This window comes from Hemibagrus wyckioides, linkage group LG09 (genome assembly GCF_019097595.1).
Source record: "Hemibagrus wyckioides isolate EC202008001 linkage group LG09, SWU_Hwy_1.0, whole genome shotgun sequence".
Taxonomy (NCBI): Eukaryota; Metazoa; Chordata; class Actinopteri; order Siluriformes; family Bagridae; genus Hemibagrus; species Hemibagrus wyckioides.
Genome location: NC_080718.1, coordinates 2382491 through 2403584, shown reverse-complemented (window position 1 = coordinate 2403584; position 21094 = coordinate 2382491). Strand labels below are relative to the sequence as shown.

The window sequence follows — 21094 nt, the reverse complement described above, 5'->3', positions numbered from 1 at the left end:
ATAGTCTTTAACCACACTGATATTTAAGGATTATCTTAAATACTCCTAACAGTTGAAAATGTAACCAAAGAATAGAAGTGAATAGAAGAAAAAACGTTGGAGCTATTTAGTTCTCGTGTAAAAGGAAAGACTTACTAGCTTTAACTTCTATTCGGTATCATTTTGTTTGGCGTTAGAGTAAGGAAAAACTCTTGGGGCTTTATATGCGTCAAAGTCGATTCTTTTCAAATTAGCTGCAAGCTACATCGCAGCAATCAGCTGTTACCATGGAAACACCACCACATAAGAAGAAGCGTGTTAGCATAAATCCGCCTAGATATCGTCGAGACTTGTAGCTATATTTGTCCCCGATTTATCCAGATTTAAATCTGAGCCCCGAATCACGTTCGTATGCAAACCGGCACATTTGCACGTACTAAGCTGATTCCACTGGAAATATGAGATTTTGCATAGCGTTTACAGTTTCCTCAAAGGTCCCAGTTTGTGTTTTTAGAGCTTGGGTTTGCGGGAGGGGGTGTTCGATCGCCGATGCATCATTAACAAGGGTTTCAGGCGATCCCAGAACGAGAACCTGTTCACACGTTTTCACGATTTGAAAGGCGGAAAATCTGCCAAAAACAACCCGGGTTTCACTTCCCAAAACTCAAACCTGGCCTAATAGCCAAAAGCAACGAGACACCATTTTAGACTGAAACTGTTTGCAGCTCAGATTGGTGACTTATTGTTGAAAAACACAAAATGTGAACTCGCTTGTTTCTACAGGTCCAGAGCTTCTGTTAACCTTCACATCAAACTGTGACCCCAGTGACTTCTGTCGTCTTGTTTGTCATTTTTTTTAACCAATCTTTCCATTTTCGGTAAGCCTGAGCTTACCCTGTGGTCTCAAATTCCTGTTTTTTTGGTAACTCTTTAGCCTCGAGGTTCAGCTCGCGCATTCCGACGTGCTTTTCTGCTCATCCCGGTTGTAAAGAGCACCAGACTTTGCTGCTGCAGCATGATTGGCTGATTTGGATGAGTGCGTATAGTGGAAATAAAGAGCAGCTATGAGAATAAACTCATAAAATTAACGCAACAACTATGAGGCAAACAGGTTAGTGTAGAGATTTACAGTATATATTTACGTATGTAAAATGTCCAGGCCGTAGAAAAATGCTCCACGACGTGGCAGTATCTTAATCCTAGTTGAAATCCGTAAACATGGCAACACCCATGATTAGACCATCTTGTGTCTTTTGATGATGCGTAGCTGTTTACACTACAAAGGTAATATGGCTATATTTATCACAGACCATGCTTAAAAAATGATCCAGGTGTTTCAGTCAGTCCAGTTTTTTGACCCATGTTGAGCCTTATGGATCGTAGTGGACTTAATCACCAGTGGCCTAAACTCAGGTTCTTGTTCACTGTGATCTATTTTAAGTTCCACTACTAAACCGATTTCTTGGATTATTAACAAACCGATCAAAATCTAGAGACTTTACAGCCGAGTAGGTAGTCAGGCGGAGGATTTTGGAGCTGGTCCGAGACGCACAGGCGCTCAGCAGCAGCTGCACTGCTGACGCACCTGAACAAGCTCCTGCATGTTTTTCGTCAGAACCCTTAACCTAGCACACGCAGGATAGCAAATCGCTAGCCGTTGTTCCACATCGGCAGCTCCCGGCTCCTGCTCCATCAGCCGTAAGCAGGAAACGGAAAACACATCACACACACACACCCGTCTTTCATGCAGGGAAAGAAAGCAGATGATGAGAATATGACCGGCATGTGACGCTGTGTCAACTTCCTTTCAGTTCTTGAGAAAACAGCTGATAGATATATCGACTCCACCCTCACGCTCTCGGCTGCAAGAAATCTGTTTGTGTGCCGTCGCTTGGTGCCTTCCGGGAGGAGTTCTTCCTGGAAGTGCAATCGGTGTCATTTAATCTCAGGGTATATCTTGTATCTCGTCTAGCGGTCTTTGTTTATAAGGGTTGAGTTGTAAAGATGTCTGTGTGTGTGACTGTTTGTGTCTCTGTCTGCCTGTATCTCTGTCTGTGTGTCTCTGTCTGTCTGTATCTCTGTCTTTGTGTCTCTGTCTGTGTCTTTTAAGGGTTGAGTTGTAAAGATGGCAGCAGTCTCCACAGCTATGCTGTGATGCGATAAAGGTTACGCGTCTAGACAAAAAGCCGTCTCTTTTTTTTCCCAGGTCTGTCCTGTAAATTCAAATTTTCAAATTTCCTAATTTTCCTATACTTCCTGACCACATTCACAACAGTACCCCTGCTCTCTCAAACATAAGTCAGGGGTTGTGAGCCTCATGGTTTGAGTTTTGGAGCAGGATTGAAACAACTTCCCGCTGCTCCTGATACCCCAGAGACAGACGAGAGACTGGAGCCCTGTGAAGGCTTTATGACCGGCAAATGCATTCGGATTTCAGCTCCGGTGTCTGCAAACTTCCTAATAAAGTTCCTGAAAGATTTCAGGTGGTCTATGAGAACTATGCTAACATGGAGGTCCAGAATGAGTCGGAAAATATTTGAGCAAATTTCATCATATTGCTAATTTGTTCATGTCTTATGAGAATCAAGGTGTGTGTGTGTCTGAGAGGAGAAGTATGTGTGTTGTCTGTATGTGTGTGTTATGTCTGACAGCTGAAGGTGTTGGCCCTGCAGGTGTGCAAAAGGGGATGGGAATGTGACACCATTTCACTTTTCGCACACTTTCTGTCAGTCTGTATGTCTGTCTGTCTGTCTGTGTGTGTCTATCTGAGTGAGTGAGTGTGTGTGTGTGTGTGTCTGAGTGTGTGTGTGTGTCTGAGTGTGTGTGTGTCTGAGTGTGTGTGTGTGTCTGAGTGTGTGTGTGTGTGTGTGTGTCTGAGTGAGTGAGTGTGTGTGTGTGTCTGAGTGAGTGTGTGTGTGTGTCTGAGTGAGTGTGTGTCTGAGTGAGTGTGTGTGTGTGTCTGAGTGTGTGTGTGTGTGTGTGTCTGAGTGTGTGTGTGTGTGTCTGAGTGTGTGTGTGTGTCTGAGTGTGTGTGTGTGTGTGTCTGAGTGAGTGTGTGTGTGTGTGTCTGAGTGAGTGTGTGTGTGTGTGTCTGAGTGAGTGTGTGTGTGTGTGTCTGAGTGAGTGTGTGTGTGTGTGTCTGAGTGTGTGTGTGTGTGTCTGAGTGTGTGTGTGTGTGTCTGAGTGAGTGTGTGTGTGTGTGTGTGTGTGTCTGAGTGAGTGTGTGTGTGTGTCTGAGTGAGTGTGTGTGTGTGTGTCTGAGTGAGTGTGTGTGTGTGTCTGAGTGAGTGTGTGTGTGTGTCTGAGTGAGTGTGTGTGTGTGTCTGAGTGAGTGTGTGTGTGTGTCTGAGTGAGTGTGTGTGTGTGTGTCTGAGTGAGTGTGTGTGTGTGTGTGTGTGTGTCTGAGTGAGTGTGTGTGTGTGTCTGAGTGTGTGTGTGTCTGAGTGAGTGTGTGTGTGTGTCTGAGTGAGTGTGTGTGTCTGAGTGTGTGTGTGTGTGTGTCTGAGTGTGTGTGTGTGTGTGTCTGAGTGTGTGTGTGTGTCTGAGTGTGTGTGTGTGTGTCTGAGTGAGTGTGTGTGTGTGTGTGTCTGAGTGAGTGTGTGTGTGTGTGTGTCTGAGTGAGTGTGTGTGTGTGTGTGTGTGTGTGTGTCTGAGTGAGTGTGTGTGTGTGTGTGTGTCTGAGTGAGTGTGTGTGTGTGTGTCTGAGTGAGTGTGTGTGTGTGTGTGTGTGTGTGTGTGTCTGAGTGAGTGTGTGTGTGTGTGTGTCTGAGTGAGTGTGTGTGTGTGTGTCTGAGTGAGTGTGTGTGTGTCTGAGTGAGTGTGTGTGTGTCTGAGTGAGTGTGTGTGTGTCTGAGTGAGTGTGTGTGTGTCTGAGTGAGTGAGTGTGTGTGTCTGAGTGAGTGAGTGTGTGTGTCTGAGTGAGTGAGTGTGTGTGTCTGAGTGAGTGAGTGTGTGTGTCTGAGTGAGTGAGTGTGTGTGTGTGTGTGTCTGAGTGAGTGAGTGTGTGTGTGTGTGTGTCTGAGTGAGTGTGTGTGTGTGTGTGTGTGTCTGAGTGAGTGTGTGTGTGTCTGAGTGAGTGAGTGTGTGTGTGTCTGAGTGAGTGAGTGTGTGTGTGTGTGTGTCTGAGTGAGTGTGTGTGTGTCTGAGTGAGTGAGTGTGTGTGTGTGTGTCTGAGTGTGTGTCTGTCTATCCGAGTGTGTGTGTCTGTGTGTCTCTGTCTGTGTGTCTATCTGAGTGATTGTGTGTGTGTCTTTCTGTCTGTGTGTGTGTCTGTGTGAGTGTGTGTGTCTCCGTCTGTCTGCGTGTGTCTGTCTGTGTGTTTCTCTGTCTGTCTGTGTGTCTGTGTCTGTGCGTCTCTCTGTCTCTGTGTGTCTGTCTGTCTGTCTGCGTGTCTGTGTTTCTCTGTCTGTGTGAGTGTGTGTCTGCCTGTCTGTCTGTGTGTCTGTAACTGTCTGTGTGTGTGTCTGTCTGAGTCAGTGTGTGTTTTGTAAATGTCTCTGTCTGTAAGTGTCTGTCTGTCTGAGTCTCTGTGTGTGTGTCTGTCTGTCTGTGTGTATGTGTAGCAGAGTTTGATGTGATTCTGCAAAATGTATCTGAATATTGTTCATTCAAAACTTTCTGGACGTAATATTCTGAAAAACACTTTCAAGTAAAACCTTTCAGTCGGATAAACTGCACACTTCTTTCTCTGCACACATTTGATTTGAGGCTGCATCCCAACCTGTATAATACAAACTAGGTAGTGTTCCTAAATAGTAATTAGTGTGATACAAATGAAAGGAAAAAACAGCACATTTCCAGTTGCTTGCTCTGTGTTTGTATTGCTCAGGTTCATGTAATCTGTATGTTGATCTCCAGCCTACTGAAAAAAGAAAAACTCGAAGTACAGATTGATCTTAACACACTTACACCACTTAACAAATCTCATCAGATTCAACCGATTATGAAATGCAGAGATAAAACAGACAAATGCTGTCGCTAGTCACGTGCCAGATAGCTCGAGATCACAGCGGTGAAACGATGCAAATTCCACAACAAGGATAATTTCAGATGACATACTAAACCAGAGGGGGGGGGATGTGTACCTGTTATTTTACCTTTCACTCCATCCTACGTCTTTTTCTTCTTATAGAATTTTCTCCCACTCTGACTCTCAAGCAGCGAACCCAAATCTCATGCACTATTCTAGTGGGAATATTCTAGTTTTCTTTTCAAGGAAAAGGGCCGGGGCCCTTGAAAAATTGATCCACTAGATCGTAGAGTGCATAGTGCAAGTGCACTCATGTCATTTGGGACACGACTTGAGCTTCCCGTTAGTTTACCCTCTCACTCTAGTACTGTTTCTCGCTCCTGATTGGTTGCGTCACCATGTAGAACTTCTTTCGTGCAGATTAATATAAATTTTTGTCCACATGAACGTGAATCCTGGAGCAGCCGATCTTTAGGGATGGTGTTGTAGTTTTTGTCGCGTTTTATACCGTTAATTTCATTCCTATGGTTAATAAAACTATTATTTTACGCCGCACGATTTTCAAAGTGGCCGAATTACGGATGCTTTCACACTGCATGACTATCTGGGGGAGCATTCAGTCGCTGCCGTGTTCACACTGCGCGATGGATCGCCGACAGGAGCTTTCACACTGCATGACTTCACGATAAGAAGAATCATAGACAACTCTGTGTGCTACGCGAACTGCGTTTCACAACCGAACGTACGAGAGAAATAATAAGGAAATAACGCACGATCACACGTGATGTCAGAGTTCTTGCGTGAGACTGGAAATGGTACCTCACAAAAAGTTCACCATCCAAATGGTCAGTGCTGGGAGCGAGGATTGTACGTTCTGTATAACTGAACAAATGAATAATTTTGCAGTGTGCTGCAGCTGATGCGGCTGGTCAAGCAAATATTTCTGTTTGTAAAGCTTATTTATTTTGATGTAACTATATTTGACATTTGTTCTGATAAAAACCTATAAACACTATTAAACTATAATATTGTGCTCCAACTGAATCCATGCTTGCTGATATTGTGGTCTAGAACTCCTCCCCGAACTGCCCTCTGCCCTGTATCTGGCTCTCTCATTGGCTGTAGATTCATCGCCAAGGTAATGTTTCAGTCAGAACTCCTTTCACAGTGCAGAAGTTTGAGTCGGCGACAGGTCCAGATATTTAGCATGGCAAATATTTCACGGGCGTCTGCGACTCATCGGCGACTCGGTCAGATCGAGTTTTTGGTCATTCACACCGCGCAATTGTCACTCGCGTGCAACGAGCTCCGATTTGCCTTGATTTTGCAAAACTAGTCAGCGACTGAAAACCAGGGCTAAAATCATGCGGTGTGAACTCAGCATAAGTCTGATCTTTGCCTCAATGACCAAAATGAAACCTTTTGGCTATTTGAGTTGTAAGGCTTTTGTTTTGTTTAAAGTGGTCCTTGTAGGGACCAGCCAAGTGAAGCAGATATTCATGTCCTTACTAGGACATTTGGCCCTAACAAAAATATAAACACACACATCACACAAATGCAGAAATCCCAAAGTCTATAATGACGTTATCTCCTCCTGTGACCTTGTGAACGCTTTGCAACAATACTCAGAGTGTCAGAGCAGCTTGTGGACTCCATCAGGTTTGAATTTACAAGCCGTTCTTTCCCCTTATCTCTCTCACACACACACACACACACACACACACAGAGCATGATGGTACTAGGACACAGGCGCCTAATCATTTCCTCCGCATGCTACAGAACTGTTTTCTCGAGGCAGCTGTGTCCAATACTTCTCCTAAAAGTCCGTTTCTAATTACAGCCAGTAGTTTTTTCGGAGGAGGCTACACTAACAGCGGGTGCGTATTTTTGGAATAAACGCAACACCAGTGATTAGCAATCCTCCTGGAGATTGTCTTTTCTGTCCGCTTCAGTTCCAAACCAAATTTTCGAAGACCAAGATAATCAAGGCCCTCTATTCGAAACGAATATTTTTTATTTTTTTATTTTTTTTACTTGGAATCAAACCCTGCGTGGAGGAAGGTAGAACCCCGGGTAGAGAGTTTCTAACCACAGCTACAGTCCGAAACTATTACAGCTAGACCACGACTAAATTTGGCGCATATTAGCAATACACTACACTACAACAACTGCAGTCAGACTGTGTTTGGACTGGATTATTTTCTGGGAAGTTCAAATTAACCATGAATATGTTGTTTTTTTTTTTTTTTTTCTTTTTTTTCTCTGCTCTTTTCTGAGAAAGTGGAAAATCTCAGAAGGTCAAGTTTCAAAGTAGCTGAACGGTTCTCGAGCTCTTTTTCGGCCGACTCCATTGATGATCAGATAGTCTGTGAAGCTTAAAAGGAAAAAAAAAAGAAGAAGAAAGGTTGTGTGTGTGTGTTTCGTTCCCTGTAGGGAGGGTACTTCCACAGCTGGAGCGAGACTGAGAGAATGTTAAACTCTTAAACATGTTTAACACACAGCCGAGTGCCAGGAGGAACGTGTAGGAAAGGACGGGTAGAACAAAGAGAGAGAGAAAGAAACCTTCTTTTCCTGTCACCTTGCTTAAGTGTTCTCAAACCTCAGGAGGGGATATTTGTGATTGCTGATATGTCGAGAGCTCTGTGTCTCTCTCGGTTTCGTCGCCCTCTTTGTGTTCGGAGGTATTTTTGGAACCCAATGAAAAGAGGAATCTGAACTGTTTGCCCTTAAAAGGGATGTCTGGGTCAGCTGGGTGGAAACTTGCCTGTTATTAATGTCTTTAATGTTTCGCTCGCTCTCTCTCTTTCTCAATCTCTCCCCCCCCCCCCTTTCCTGCCTCTCTCCGTAGTGTGTGTTTTCTTAAGTGGGGCTCAGAACACAGGAATGTTACGGGTTAGAGAGCCATGCTGCATCGGACTCCGTCTTCACAATTCTGCAATTTTTTTTTGCCTGCTTAAAGATACCTTGGCTTTTTCTTTTCCCCCGTTCATTTGGGAACTGACTCTAGAGGAAGATTACGTGCGTCACAGGTCAGTGCGAGTCTCTGGAGGTCATGGCCTCGAGCAGTGAGTAAACTCGAAAGCAGCTCGAGGGCTCTCCTCCAGAGCACGACGTCACAGAGTCGTCGTCCCCCTCCCTCCGTCTGCAGCGATGGAGATCGTCAGCTCGGTGTGTGTGATCATTCAGGAAGGCTTGTTTTGTCTGTTCCATGCGGACGTTTTGTATATTCAAGATGTTTGTGTCCCTCATTGTTATTAGAGACGCAGACAGACAGGTGAAAAGGAGGTCAAGGGGATGTTTACGGAGACATCAACGCACTCTTCATGAACCCTCAGCGTTTCAGTCAGGGATTCATTGCACAATAATATCGCAATTCCAATGTTCAGCTGATGAGGTTTAGTGGCGCAAGAAATGGTTTTAGGGCTAAAGTATTTGGATGTAGGGTTAGTTTCTTCAGTCTAAACACGTGTGGAAAAGTTTTCCCACCCACGGAGAAGACGAATTATAGGAAACTGGTCCATGACACCGTGCTGTGACGCGTCTCAACGTTGAAGCCGTTACTGTAACCAAACTAGATATGATTATTTTACAATTGCATCATATCCTGAAATGTTTTCTTCCTTTTACACCACACGATCATTATTTTTAATGTATTAAAGTACAGCACATCGTTCTTTGTATCTGTTTGTAGCTTACGTTTAATGTTGTGCAGTTTATAAACTCGAGGTTTATAAGATAAAAATGTTACCAAGGAACCGCAAATCTCCGTCATGATGACTTCTGATTGTACCAGATGTCTGACACTGGAGACTCCTTCCAAAATGTTACAGCAAACGTATCACTGTGTCAGCAATTACACAAAAAAAATCCACTGCGTAGTTGTGGTGGAACAAATGAGTGGATTAATACGAGCATCGCAATCGGAACCACCCCCAAACACTTCCTGACCAATCAGAATTGAGATTCTAGCACCGCCCATTCCTGCTGTATATTACAGTATAATCATAAAGATTTTAGAATTGCAGCAAGTCTGAGAACGCTTTGCTACCAGCCTACCGGGAAGGTTAGCGTTCTAAAAATGTCGAATATTTAATGCTCACAGAAGCACTAATCCTCAAGGGAGGGGAAAGAATGCAAGGGCAGTTACTAAACCGAGCGTAATCTGTTTATTTCATCTCTAGCCATTTCTAGCAGCTCCTTCGTCTGCGTAATCTTATCCGCAATATATTCAGCAGGATCGCAAAAAGCAAAAGTCGAAAAGCGAGGTGAATGCTGGAAGCGCGAGTGCAGGAATGAGTTTATGCCTCCTGATGATAGCAGAAATACTTTGGGGCTTGATAAGCACCAGATACACTTCAAGGGCTATGATTATCCACAGGAAATGATTCGGTGTCTCTGTGTATGTTTTTAAGAGGAAGGCAGGCTTTTTGTCCCAGGCGTGCTCTCTCTCTCTCTCTCTCTCTCTCTCTCTCAGCTTTGGAGCATGTCTAATCTGCTGTCAGAAAAATGGGAGACCTGCCATAAAAGCAAACAGAGAGAAAAATGCCCTTTTGGTGATGTCACGGCTGTCGTGACTGTGGCTCATGCAGTCAGTCTAAGCCTCCAGTCTCATCGACAGTGCGCTTACATGTTGCTGGCTTCTCTTAGCTCTGTTTTCTGTGACCTTACTTGGGGCTCTTGGGCATTTTTAGAGGAGGAGCGGTGATAATTAAATAGGATTTTTTTCTGTACATGGCTTTTTAGCTCATGAAAGAAAGGAAAACAAGAACCTAAAAGGAGCTAGTCGGAATAAGGACGTTGCCCAGGCACCTGAATCAACATCACCAACCTGGCTTTTGTAAATCCACTTCCTTCGCTAGCCAACCTCATGTTCAGTGGAGCTCGAGGGCAGAGCTCCACACATAAACGCTTACGGAAACAGGATACGGAGTAGGACCCGTGCCTACCAAAACTTCACACAACAGCGTGTCCTTGCTTTTTTTTTTGTTTCCAGTCCAGTCTGCTCACGACTACCATACCACAATACAGAGGTACATCCTCCACGGTTTTAAAAATACATGATCAAATCGCTTCAGATAAATGAAAACAAGTTGTTAGTGTAACTCGTGACGTGTCTACGACATACTTTGATAGCTAGAATTATTGAAATCCGAAAGAAAACTGCATTCCCATCTGTATTGAAGAAATGAATGCCAGATATTTTGCTCTCTCAGTCTCCAGAGAACAGAAGGTTCTTCATTTTTGCGTCCAAAAGTCATAAGTTTTCTTCCACATCCTGCCATCAGGAGGGATTTTCCTCATTCATTCTCACTGTTAGATGTTTTTTAAATGCTGTATGATGTGAATGTAAATGTATATCGTTTCTGATTTGGTCCCGGTGACTTTCCTAGCCGTAGCGTGTAAATAAAATATACAGTACATCAGAATCACCTGTCTGTTCGAGCCATTTTCATATCAGAGGTCATCTTGATGTGTTTTTTTCTTGGATCTACTCATTCAGGACAATAGTCTTGCCACTTTCTAGGCCCCTCCCACATCCTTCCACTTGTCTTTGGGTGGAAAGCACTTTTCATTGTAAGAAGTTTCCGGGTCTTGATATTGGCTGCTTCCATTTCCTCTCTTGGCCGGTTCATAATTCCAGGCAGGTATGTGATGAGTTGCAGGACTTTTATTGTATACTTCTCAATGAGTCTCTTTATGGTCATTTTACTGAGATGAGATTACCAGAAGTTAATTCCTATAAAGTAATCGTTTACGATAGTCACTTTTCCGGAGGTTATACAGAACACACTGTTAAAGGTTAGCGCTAATCCTGTGTCTCGGGCAAAGTTTTTGAAGGAAACGGTTTGCAAAAAAAAAAAGGGTTTTGGTAAGTGTGAAAAAAGGCCGAACACCAAACTCTGTCCTATCGTCGCTATAACTCAGTAACAGTCTCTGTTCTGGCAGTTAGCTCTCATCACACACCCTGGTACTTTAATTACAGGTTACTCCGCATCACTCCTTTATTCAATCTTTCCACCTTTTCTGGAATTCTTAGAGAGACTCGAGAGGTTCGTGTTATGAGCAAAATACATGCAAGAGTTTTTTTTTTTTTGTCAACAGGACACCACAGAGAGCGTCGGAGAGAATGTAAAGTGCTAGAAGAAGAAATGCTAAAACAAAGCAGCTCCAATAACACCTCGGTTGCCAATGACGCCATCGAGAGGACCAGACTCCTACTGAGAGATCTATTGAAGAATGTGGAAAAGAAGCACTCGTAGGAACTAAACAACATGGACACACCTTCTGGCAGGGAAACAAATTACCAGCATAAAACTTTTTTCGACCTTCTGTTGCTTCTTCTCTATGAAACCTTTGCAGTCAGAGAACTGAGACTCTGAAGCAGTTAAAGAAGTTCTTCACAACTTACCGTAGCTCTTGGAGAGAAAGGGAGAGAGTTGTTTGTTGAACCGATAAGGTCTATCCAGGAATCGATCAACGGAAGATCAACTTGGATGGATGGTCAGTCGGCTGAATTCTACGTAAGCTTCTGGAGCAAACTTGTTGAGGATCCATACAGGGTACTGTCACTGTGTTAATCTTGGACCTCTTCCCTTAAACTGTTGTAGGGAAGATCTGATGATTTTACCCAAAAAAGGAGAAAGAACAGGAGGATAGTGCCACCGCTTGGTCATCACTCATCCCAAAGCATTTTAAACATGCTAACCGACGGAAACTATGACTATAAACAAACATTTAGCTTTGTATCTTTTGATCAAGAAGAAGCCTCTGACAGTAGACCATGTGGATCAGTTCAAAATGATGGTTGTCATTTATTACAAGATTCGAATCGATGGCTCTTTAACAAGACCATTCTCTGTCAGTCAAGGTGAATAAAAAGCCTGTCCCCTTTTATCTGTATTGAGCCTTTACTGGTCTCAGGACACATCTTCATGGCCTCATAACTCTGGACTTTCCAGAGCTGTTTGCTCAATTCATCCTTCTCTCTCAACTGCTCTTATCAGAAATACAGTAGACAATGCAAAGCTGACATCTTGAACACTTGGCAACATCTGCCAAGATCACCTGGGAAAGATGTGCATCATTTCTGAAAGGTGAACGACAGGACGAACGACCACCCAGATTCTGATTCTGGTGGCATCGATGATGGCACCTGTTTAGCAGTCTCGGATCCTTCTGATGGTTCAAAAATACTTTTTTGGAATGGTCATCCCTAGCTTTACATTTAGGGGTTTTGTCAGATGCCCTTATCCCCATACATTATCTAATTTACAACTGACCAGTTGAGAGATAAGGGCCTTGCTCCAAGGCCCAGCAGATGCAGCTTGGTGGTCCTTGAATAAAAACTCGCACCCTCCTGATCAGTAGTCGAACATCTTTACACGTCCCTTTACAACTCCTAGTGGCTGGGGGTCTTATTCATGTGCCATAAGAGATCGTTGCCATGGGGTTACAGACACTGCAAAAGTACTTATTCTGGCCATGGATACAGTATGGTCTTTCCATACTCTTTAAAATCTTTTTTTCCTATCCACGTTTCTACGTTTCTGTTTTGAAAGCTCTGGTATTGTTCAGGTCGTCAAGGATGGGTGATGAACGGTATGGTGTTGTAGAACCGCTGTTATTTATCCTCCTGTTCAATCTCAATCCCCTTCTTGAATTTCAGCATAACTAGAGCAATGGATCTGCTCAATTTAGCTTCAAGCCAGTGGAAGGTCTGTGCAGTCGGTTGCAGGACCTCATGTAGTCTGATAAGTAAGAACTGTAGACAGATCAATTCTAAGGTTAAAACCTGCTTTTCCATGAAACCCCTAAAAACTTGTTTCCTTTTTTTTTGCTCTACATTAGATGATGGATTTTACGCTTCTTCGCTTTCCCACCTAATGTTTGGAAGAGTGACCAAAGTAATGAACGTGTTGAGAATTTTACCTACTGCTTTCAGAGGCAGTTTCATTATCATGGATTACTACCTCGATCAGGCATAACATTATGACCACCTGCTTAATATTGTGTTGGTCCACCTTTTGCTGCCAAAACAGCCCTGACCCGCCAAGGTATGGTCTCCACTTGGATCACTGAAGGTGTGCTGTTGTATCTGGCACCAAGATGTTAGCAGCAGATCCTTTAAGTGCTGTAAGTTGGGCCCCACCTCACAATCTACATGACTTTTGATAGATACTGACCACTGCAGACCAGGAACAGCCCACATGAGCTGCAGTTTTGGAGATGCTCTGATCCGGTCGTCTAACCATCACAATGTGGTCTTCGTCAAACTCGCTGAAATCCTTGCGCCTGTCCGTTTTTCCTGCTTCAAACACGTCACCCTTGAGGACAAAATGTTCACTTCCTGCCTAATATATCCCACCCACTAACAGGTGCCATGATGAGGAGATCATAACTCAGACTCGTGGTCATAATGTTATGGTTTATCGGTGTATATAACTCTGTTTACTTAAAGATCTAGGGACATGAAATGGACGTCACTCCATAGTGCAGTTCCCACAAACTGCATGGTATATGAAATGGAGGACAGGATATAAATTTGGTAGTCCTGTTTAAATCACTGGGAGAATCCTGGGTTATGGCAGAACACTAGTTTTCAGTACAGGGGCAATGTAAAAGTTCTTTATATGAATTTGGGTGTTATAGTAGAAAGTTGTAGAACATTTAACATGTAATCTCTCTCTCTCTCTCTATTTGTTCTTTCTCTCTCTGTTTCTCTCTCTCCCTCTCTCTGTCTGGGATCTCAGTCTTCTGGATTCCTCCAGTGGATTATTTTCTTTGTGATCAGCGAAAATATACATAGTCAGAGGCAGTGGAATGCACACAGGCCTGTTTTCCCTCTCTTTCTGTCCTCCACCCTTTATTTCTCCCTGTGCTAGCGTGATTAATCTATGGTTTAGCTATGGAGCTTTTCAACACTGTATACACACACACACACAGATGTGAAGTGCATGTCTTTCGTTCTCACATCCTTGTGTTGCTCTCTTCCACCTCATCTTCCCTGAACACACACACTTACTCTCTCTCACACACACACACACACACACACACACAGTCCTGCACACCCCTGTAAAGCACAGTTATTGTTTGAGGTAGATCTGAGAGGACGTAAGAATTTCAGTCAGAAGAGAACAGGAATGTTTGGAAAACCACACACATTTTGTAAAGGGACTGGATTTTTCCCCTTGCTCATTTTCCTTAGTTGATTATACTTCTCTGTGAATTGTTGGGGGGTGTGGGTGTGTGTCAGATAGAGAAACTAGTATGTTAGAATATATACTGGTATACTAGTTTATAAAAACTGGCAAATATATAAACTGGTAAATGTCTGTTTTCTGTCCTGTGTGTCTCTGTCTCTGTTGCTGTGTCTGTTTTGTGCATCTGTTGTTTCTCTCTCTCTCTCTGTCTGTCTCTCCCTCTCTTTCTCTCTCTGTGTCTCTCCCTCTCTCTCTCTTTCGCTCTTCCTCTCTGTCTGTCTGCCTCTCTCTCTCTCTCTCTCTCCCCTCTGTCTGTCCATCTGTCCGTCTTTCTCTCTTCTCTTCTCTCTCTCTCTCTCTCTCTCTCTCTCTCTCTCTCTCTGCATATCTGTGTCGTTGTGTCTGTGTATAAGAGGGAGCTTGGTATATTTGTACAAAAACATGTCTGTGTGTGTATGTCTGTGTGTGTGTGTATGTCTGTGTGTGTGTAGGTCAGTGTGTGTGTGTGTGTGTGTGTGTGTGTGTGCACGCCTCCTCTGTGCTGGAACATACTGACACGAGATCCTGTATTTAATTTTGATTTGAGTTTGTATCAGTGTCCGATCTGAAACATGTTGTACTTATTAAACGGGTGTTCTGCATCGCTCACTGTTTCTGACCATATTCATGTTCATTACTCAACACACAGCTTATTCATGTGGATTATGATGCGTAATAATGTCATGCTGCGTGTCCTGTTTGACTTCCTTGTGTCACACTTGGGACAACACACACACACACACACACACACCCACACGAGAGAGAGATCCTGTATTTAATTTCAATTTCAGTTTGTCAGATCTTAAACACATTCAACTACAACATTCACCGCTTCTGTGTTTCTCTCTCTCTGTGTTTCTCTCTCTCTCTGTCTGTCTTTCTGTGTCTCTCTCTGTCTCTCTTTTTTCTTTCTCTCTCTGTCTGTCTCTCTCTCTCTGTCTCTCTTTTCTTTTTCTCTCTCTCTCTCTCTCTCTCTCTCTCTCTCTCTGTGTGTGTGTTAAACTTATGTTCATCATTCACTGCCTCTGATTCTATTCACGTTCATTACTCAACACATGCTTTGTGTCCTGTACGACTTCCTCGTGTCTCACACTCCTCTGAGCTGTATTTATTTGTTATTACTCTAGAATCTGACTAGCATCTCAACCAAACGTTAATCAGCCATTTGTTCAGTAGAAAGTGAAATCTCTTCGCGCGAACTTTCTAAATATATCGTAAATCGTTTGTGATGCTTGGGTTAGCATTCCCAGATAAGCTTTGTGCTGCGATGTTTTTGGGGAAACTCCACCCTGACGATGAGTCAATGTGAACATCGGTTCTACCTCTCCCTTTCCCTCGCTCATTCTCAGAGACTAATAGAATGAAGCAAACAGCGACAGACAGCTTTCTCTTATTTAAAGGTGAGTGATATGGCAGAAATATCCGATCATATCTGATATTTTCGACACTACACTGTATGTAGCTCTGTATAAGAGACTTGACTGTGGAATGGTTGTTGGTGCTAAGCTCTTGTTTTTGTTCAGAATCAGCTGGGATTTTTCGCACCTTCTAGGAAACGCCATGTAAAATAACCACTCTATACAAACGTGTTGAGCAGAAAAGCATCTCACATGTCCAGCTGTCGGTGAGTCTGTGCCTGCTGTAGTGTCTGATTTCTTGTCTTGGCTGTCTCTCTCTCTCTCTATATATCTATCTATCTATATATATATATATATATATATATATATATATATATATATATATATATCTATATATATATATATATATATATATATATATGTCTGTCTCTCTCTCTGTCTTTTCGATTCTCTCTGTTGGTTTCTCTCTCTCTTTTTTTCTGTGTCTGTCTGTTTGTCTCTCTCTCTTTTTCTGTCTGTCTCTCTGTCTGTTTCTCTCTCTTTTTCTGTCTGTCTCTCTGTCTGTTTCTCTCTCTCTGCCGTTGTAGTTGTCTGCCTCGAGGTTGAGAGATGCTCTTTATCTTAGCATGCTTGTAAAGAGTTGTTATTCCAGGTATTGTAGCCTTCCTGTCGCTCAAGATGTTTTCGCACCATCTCTCTGGATGCTTTTTGTTTTTCCTCATGGTTTTGCGTAAACCTTATAGACGGTTATGTCTGAAAATCCCAGCAGATCGGCAGCTCGTCCGGTCGTCTGTCTGACACCAACACCCATGTGGACATTAACAAAAGCTGATACGTATTTCTCCGTATCTGCCTCTTTCTTCCTCCTTTTCCCTTTCTATATCATCCAGACCTTTTTTTTCTTACACCCCCAGTTTTTCATGACCCTCACATGCCTTGTGTGTGTGTGTGTGTGTGTGTGTGTGTGTGTTCAAGTGAAGTTTTATCTGCTCCGCCGTATCTGTGGCTCCACTTGGCTATTTGTTCTCAACTCATGCCAACCAGATGGATTTAAGAGAACAAGCTTCTTCTCTTTTTGGCCTTATAAGGACTCAAGACAGACAGATCTCAGTGTTGGGGCTGGCACGTGCAGCTTTGCCCACTTCTGAATCCTCCCCCCCCCCCCCCCCCCCAAGGCTGTGTGTGTGTTGCTGAAGAGCTTGTCCAGTCAATGTCCAGCATCTCTGCATTCCTCAGCCCATCATATGCACTCACTCATATTAGGGCTGACCCGGTTTGACATTCGTAGGTATTCGATGACGAATTGTTGCTGAATTCCTGTCGTCATGTCGACTGTTTTGTGTGCAGGGCAGGTAACAGGGTGTGATGTTATGTTGTACATGCCACGCTGAAGCATTTCAGTAAGGGCAGATTTTTCCAGAGAGGCTGAATGAGATCATATTATTCAGCGCTTCTGCAGGTCCTGTCTCTCGAGGCATGCTTTCTTTTTTAACTCGCAGCTTCGGAGATTACTCACACCTTTTGTTTTCTTGTTCTTTTGGTGTTTCCTATGGGCTCTTGTTTGCACCCTTATGTCTTTCCATCATGTGTGGAACTAATTTGGGCATTCTTCTCCATCCTTGGCAGCTCAAACTGAGCAGAACCCCTACCGTAGAGCCAGCGCCCCCTACAGCTAATGAGTCACAGGAAATGAACGACATGCAGAATACCACAGAGGGGGAAAAAATGCGAGGATGCTGTGAATAATTGGCTTCAGGCCTGGCTCTTTTGTCTAAAGCCTTATTCGGGTGGAATTTTTTTCCCCACACCAGGTGGGGTCATTGTTGCTAGAGTATCTGGTCCGACTCCATTAGGGACGTAATGATACACACCATTCGATTTGATATTGTGAGGTATTGATATGACGCACTTTAAGGCAGTTTTCATCATTATATGTGCTTTTTGGAAATTTCTTTGTCTTCCCATCCAATGTCACACACCAGGAAGGGGTGGCTCAAACCTCATGAGACATGGGAAACCAACCTCTGCATCTTTTCAAACTGCTGCTCTTGCTGTGCCACAAGGCTCTAAAGTGATGATGCAACAACGTCACAATGCGTCTTGACCCGAATCTGCAGAAAATCTGTGGTCGTTTAGAAAAATCGCTTCAAATTTTGCTTTATTTTTGTTTTAATTTCTCGATTGCAAAATGGCTAAATCCTGTAGGGACTGACCTTTTTATATCCTCCGTTTGAGCTTTGCAAACCTGAGCATGTAAATTAACCTGTTTTGCTCACATTGAATCACTTCACATACTTAAAGCAACTAACACAAGAGCAGCAGAATCTCTGCAAATATTTTTCACTGTTAAAATTGCCTGTAGTGTCAAATAAAATCCCCAAATCCCTGAAAACGAAAACTGCAGCTGCATCCTTCGAACAGCCGCAAGCTCAGTAATGCGAGTCTTTCCCAGACGAAGAAGAGAACAAATGTTCACACAGTCAGACTCGCGAGCGTCTGAGAGTCTGTGTGTTGATGACTAAGGAGGCATGGCGTGAGTCTTAAGGATGTTTATTCTGAAGAGCTCTGGTGAAAATCAGTGAATGAAATCCCTGTCCATCTCTTTTTCTTCCCCCAGCTGGCTTGGTTTAATTCAGGCAATTAGAACAACAATTCAGTTTCAAATGAATTTCTTTCTGAATGAAGAACAGATAGTATACAAAGCCACATTAGAGAGTTCTGGGATTTTTCAGTCTCTCACATCTCTTACAGCCTTACACTCTGTCCATGATGGACAGAGTTCAGACAGTTCACTGTATAAAAGATTGAAAATACTCAAATCCATTCTTCTGGTTTTTCCTTTTTCAGGTCACTATGGAGAGATCACCACTGACTGAGATCGGTTCGTCACTCCGTTCGCTCGTCTGAAAGAATGCATCCTTCCACAGTAGGTTTCAATTTAGTTTCAATCCCTAACCGCGTGGTTAAGCAATATCACACGAGCAAGAGTGCCGATTTGCTAAAGATCAGCACGGCTGGGATTCGGCCGCACGGATGCGATGCTGCTTTTAATCAGTTTTGTAAACAAATGAATTCTGACATTTCACACCCAGTGTGCCCAAAAGTTGTTTATTTTTGATCCACTGGCATAGAATCCACAATCTTCACATTTTCTAGTAGACTAGCTAGTTCTAGTTAATTCATTTAAAGATGCTTCTGGGAAAATTGTCCTCCTTGCTTTTCATCTTCACCTGAATCATTCATATTAGCAAGAAGTTTTATATTGCTAAAAAGGTTAGTTTGCGATTTCTGATGTCGGTAACTGTTTAAAGCTAGGAAGCGGATATATTTGTTTTTGTAAACGTGGCAAAACGTCCCAGTGTGGTTATAGTAAAAATATAGGAACACTACTTGACTCATCAAATTAGTGAACAGGAACTAACTGTTTTCTAATAACGAATTGCTGTTATGTATTGCGATACTGATTTCTCCTAATTATTTTTAAAATATTGCAAATAAATGATTTTATGTGTCCTGGGCATTTCCACTATCTCAGGTTTAAGTAGCGTGGACGAGGATGATGTTGTTGTTGTAGTTGTTATTATTATTATTATTATTATTATTATTATTATTATTATAGTTTTATTAGCTGTGCAGTCTGAGCACTGGTTAGCTGTGCACTGGTCATTGGGAGAACTCTACTGAGGGGGCGGGGCTTCTCTGAAACATCTTAATATTAAAGCGTTCAAAACTCCTCTACAGATAATTCCAGATTCACACATGGATTGGGTCATATACATTACATAATATATATATGTATATATGTGTGTGTTTGTGTGTGTGTGTGTGTATATATATATATATATATATATATATATATATATATATATATATATATAACCAATGATAAACCCCAGTGGATTATTGTGCAAGCCTAGTGAGTATTTTTTACATTATGGTGGGATCCTGATGTCCCCACAAGGATAGGAATGTCTGACCGCTTTAACCTTTTGGGGACTTTTGGCTGGTAAGAAAGTTGTACGAGTTTGTGTGTTAGTTACTGTGTGCGAAAGAGAATACGGGAGGAAGGAAATATCGTGTGAGTTTAAGGCTTGCTGCCTGAACCTTTTGTGAATTCGCTTCCTGTGTACGCTAAACTCGGAGACTGGCTCCCCACACAATCCTCTCAAAGCCTTGAGTCTACCTTGTTGGACCGTCGCTGCGTTTATGGAGCTTTAGGTTTGAGAAACCTCTCTCTCTCTGATTGTTATGCTGCCCTGTGATACAGCACGAGCAGCAGTTGAATAAGATGCGTTTGGCTAAGTTTGTGTCTTAGAGGTATTACGTGATTTAGCATGTCCGCTCTCTGATTGGTATGATGGCTGAGAAGTGCAAAACAAAATAACAAATCAGAAAACAAAACAAATTAGAAAAGAAAATAAATAAAAAAACAGAAAACAAAATAAAAAAAAAACAAAGTAACAAATTAAAAAAGGAAAATAAATCAGAAAACACAATACCAAATTAGGAAACAAAATAATAAATCAGAAAACAAAACAAATTAGAAAAGAAAATAACAAATAAAACAAAAATCAGAAAACAAAATAAAAAAAATCCAAAAACAAAATAAATCAGAAAATAAATCAGAAAACACAATAACAAATCAGAAAAAATCAGAAACAATATAAAAAATCAGAAAACAAAATATAAAAATAAAATAACAAATAAAAAAACAGCAAATCAGAAAACAAAATGCAAAGAATACAAAAACAAATCAGAAAAATGGTTATGTAATATTTATTTATTTTTGTCTTCGGATTTGTTATTTTGTTTTGCGCTTCTCGGCCACCGTCCATTGGTTGTACAATGGAGGAAAATCCCAAAACAACAATAGTAACAAAGTTTATAATCATGTTTGCGTTCTCAACATAACGTCCGCCAGGGTTTTGGGTCTAGCTAGCGTTTTGTTTAACCGTGAAGCTCATCGATTTTAAACATCCGTTAAAACATCTTGAGTAGAGTTTATGGTTTATTCTTTTTCACTTTGCTCAACATTCTTGTCTATTACAACATGATCTCTGCTTGTTCCAGACTACTGATTTGTTACACAGTCAATTGTGCGGCCTTTTTTCCCTTTGCAAGATGTAGTCGTGTGTGTGTGTGTGTGTGTGTGTGTGTGTGAGTGAGTGGATTTAGACACATTGTGGGGTTGAAGAGGAAGTCATGGTTGGTTTGTGTGTGTAAAGCTTACATGCTTAAGTGGATGATAAAGGATGCATGACTTTGAAAAGACTTCGATCCTTCAGTATCAGGTTTATCTATTTGTCTGTAAGGTTGGAGGTCATGCTTATGAGATCTATAGTGATGATGATGATGATAATGAGTCCCTACAACAGGGGGGGAAAAATGAGAACAGACCCAAAAGCTAAGGGCTATTTTGGAGTGAATCATGTTATATACGTACATGTTCCCAGTTTTTTTTTTTTTTTGTTTGTTTCTTCAGTTCTCTCTCTCCCATCTTTCTTTCCTTCCGTCCCGCCCCCCCCTCTCCTCAGTGGAAGTCGTATTCT

General features: G+C 42.3%; 1 protein-coding gene across 3 annotated transcripts in view; it reads left to right on the top strand.

Annotated features, from left to right (window-relative positions):
* luzp1 (leucine zipper protein 1) overlaps nt 1-21094 on the top strand; it is a 55795-nt gene that overhangs the window by 5468 nt on the left and 29233 nt on the right. Inside the window, exons 1-3 of one of the 3 annotated variants that reach the window (XM_058399449.1) lie at nt 15173-15587; nt 15711-15811; nt 18393-18471. The gene's annotated coding sequence lies outside the window, so the exon portion shown is untranslated. Of the gene's footprint in view, nt 1-15172; nt 15588-15710; nt 15812-18392; nt 18472-21094 lie in introns of those variants that run through there. The other 2 variants (XM_058399448.1, XM_058399447.1) reach the window with 2 other exon arrangements.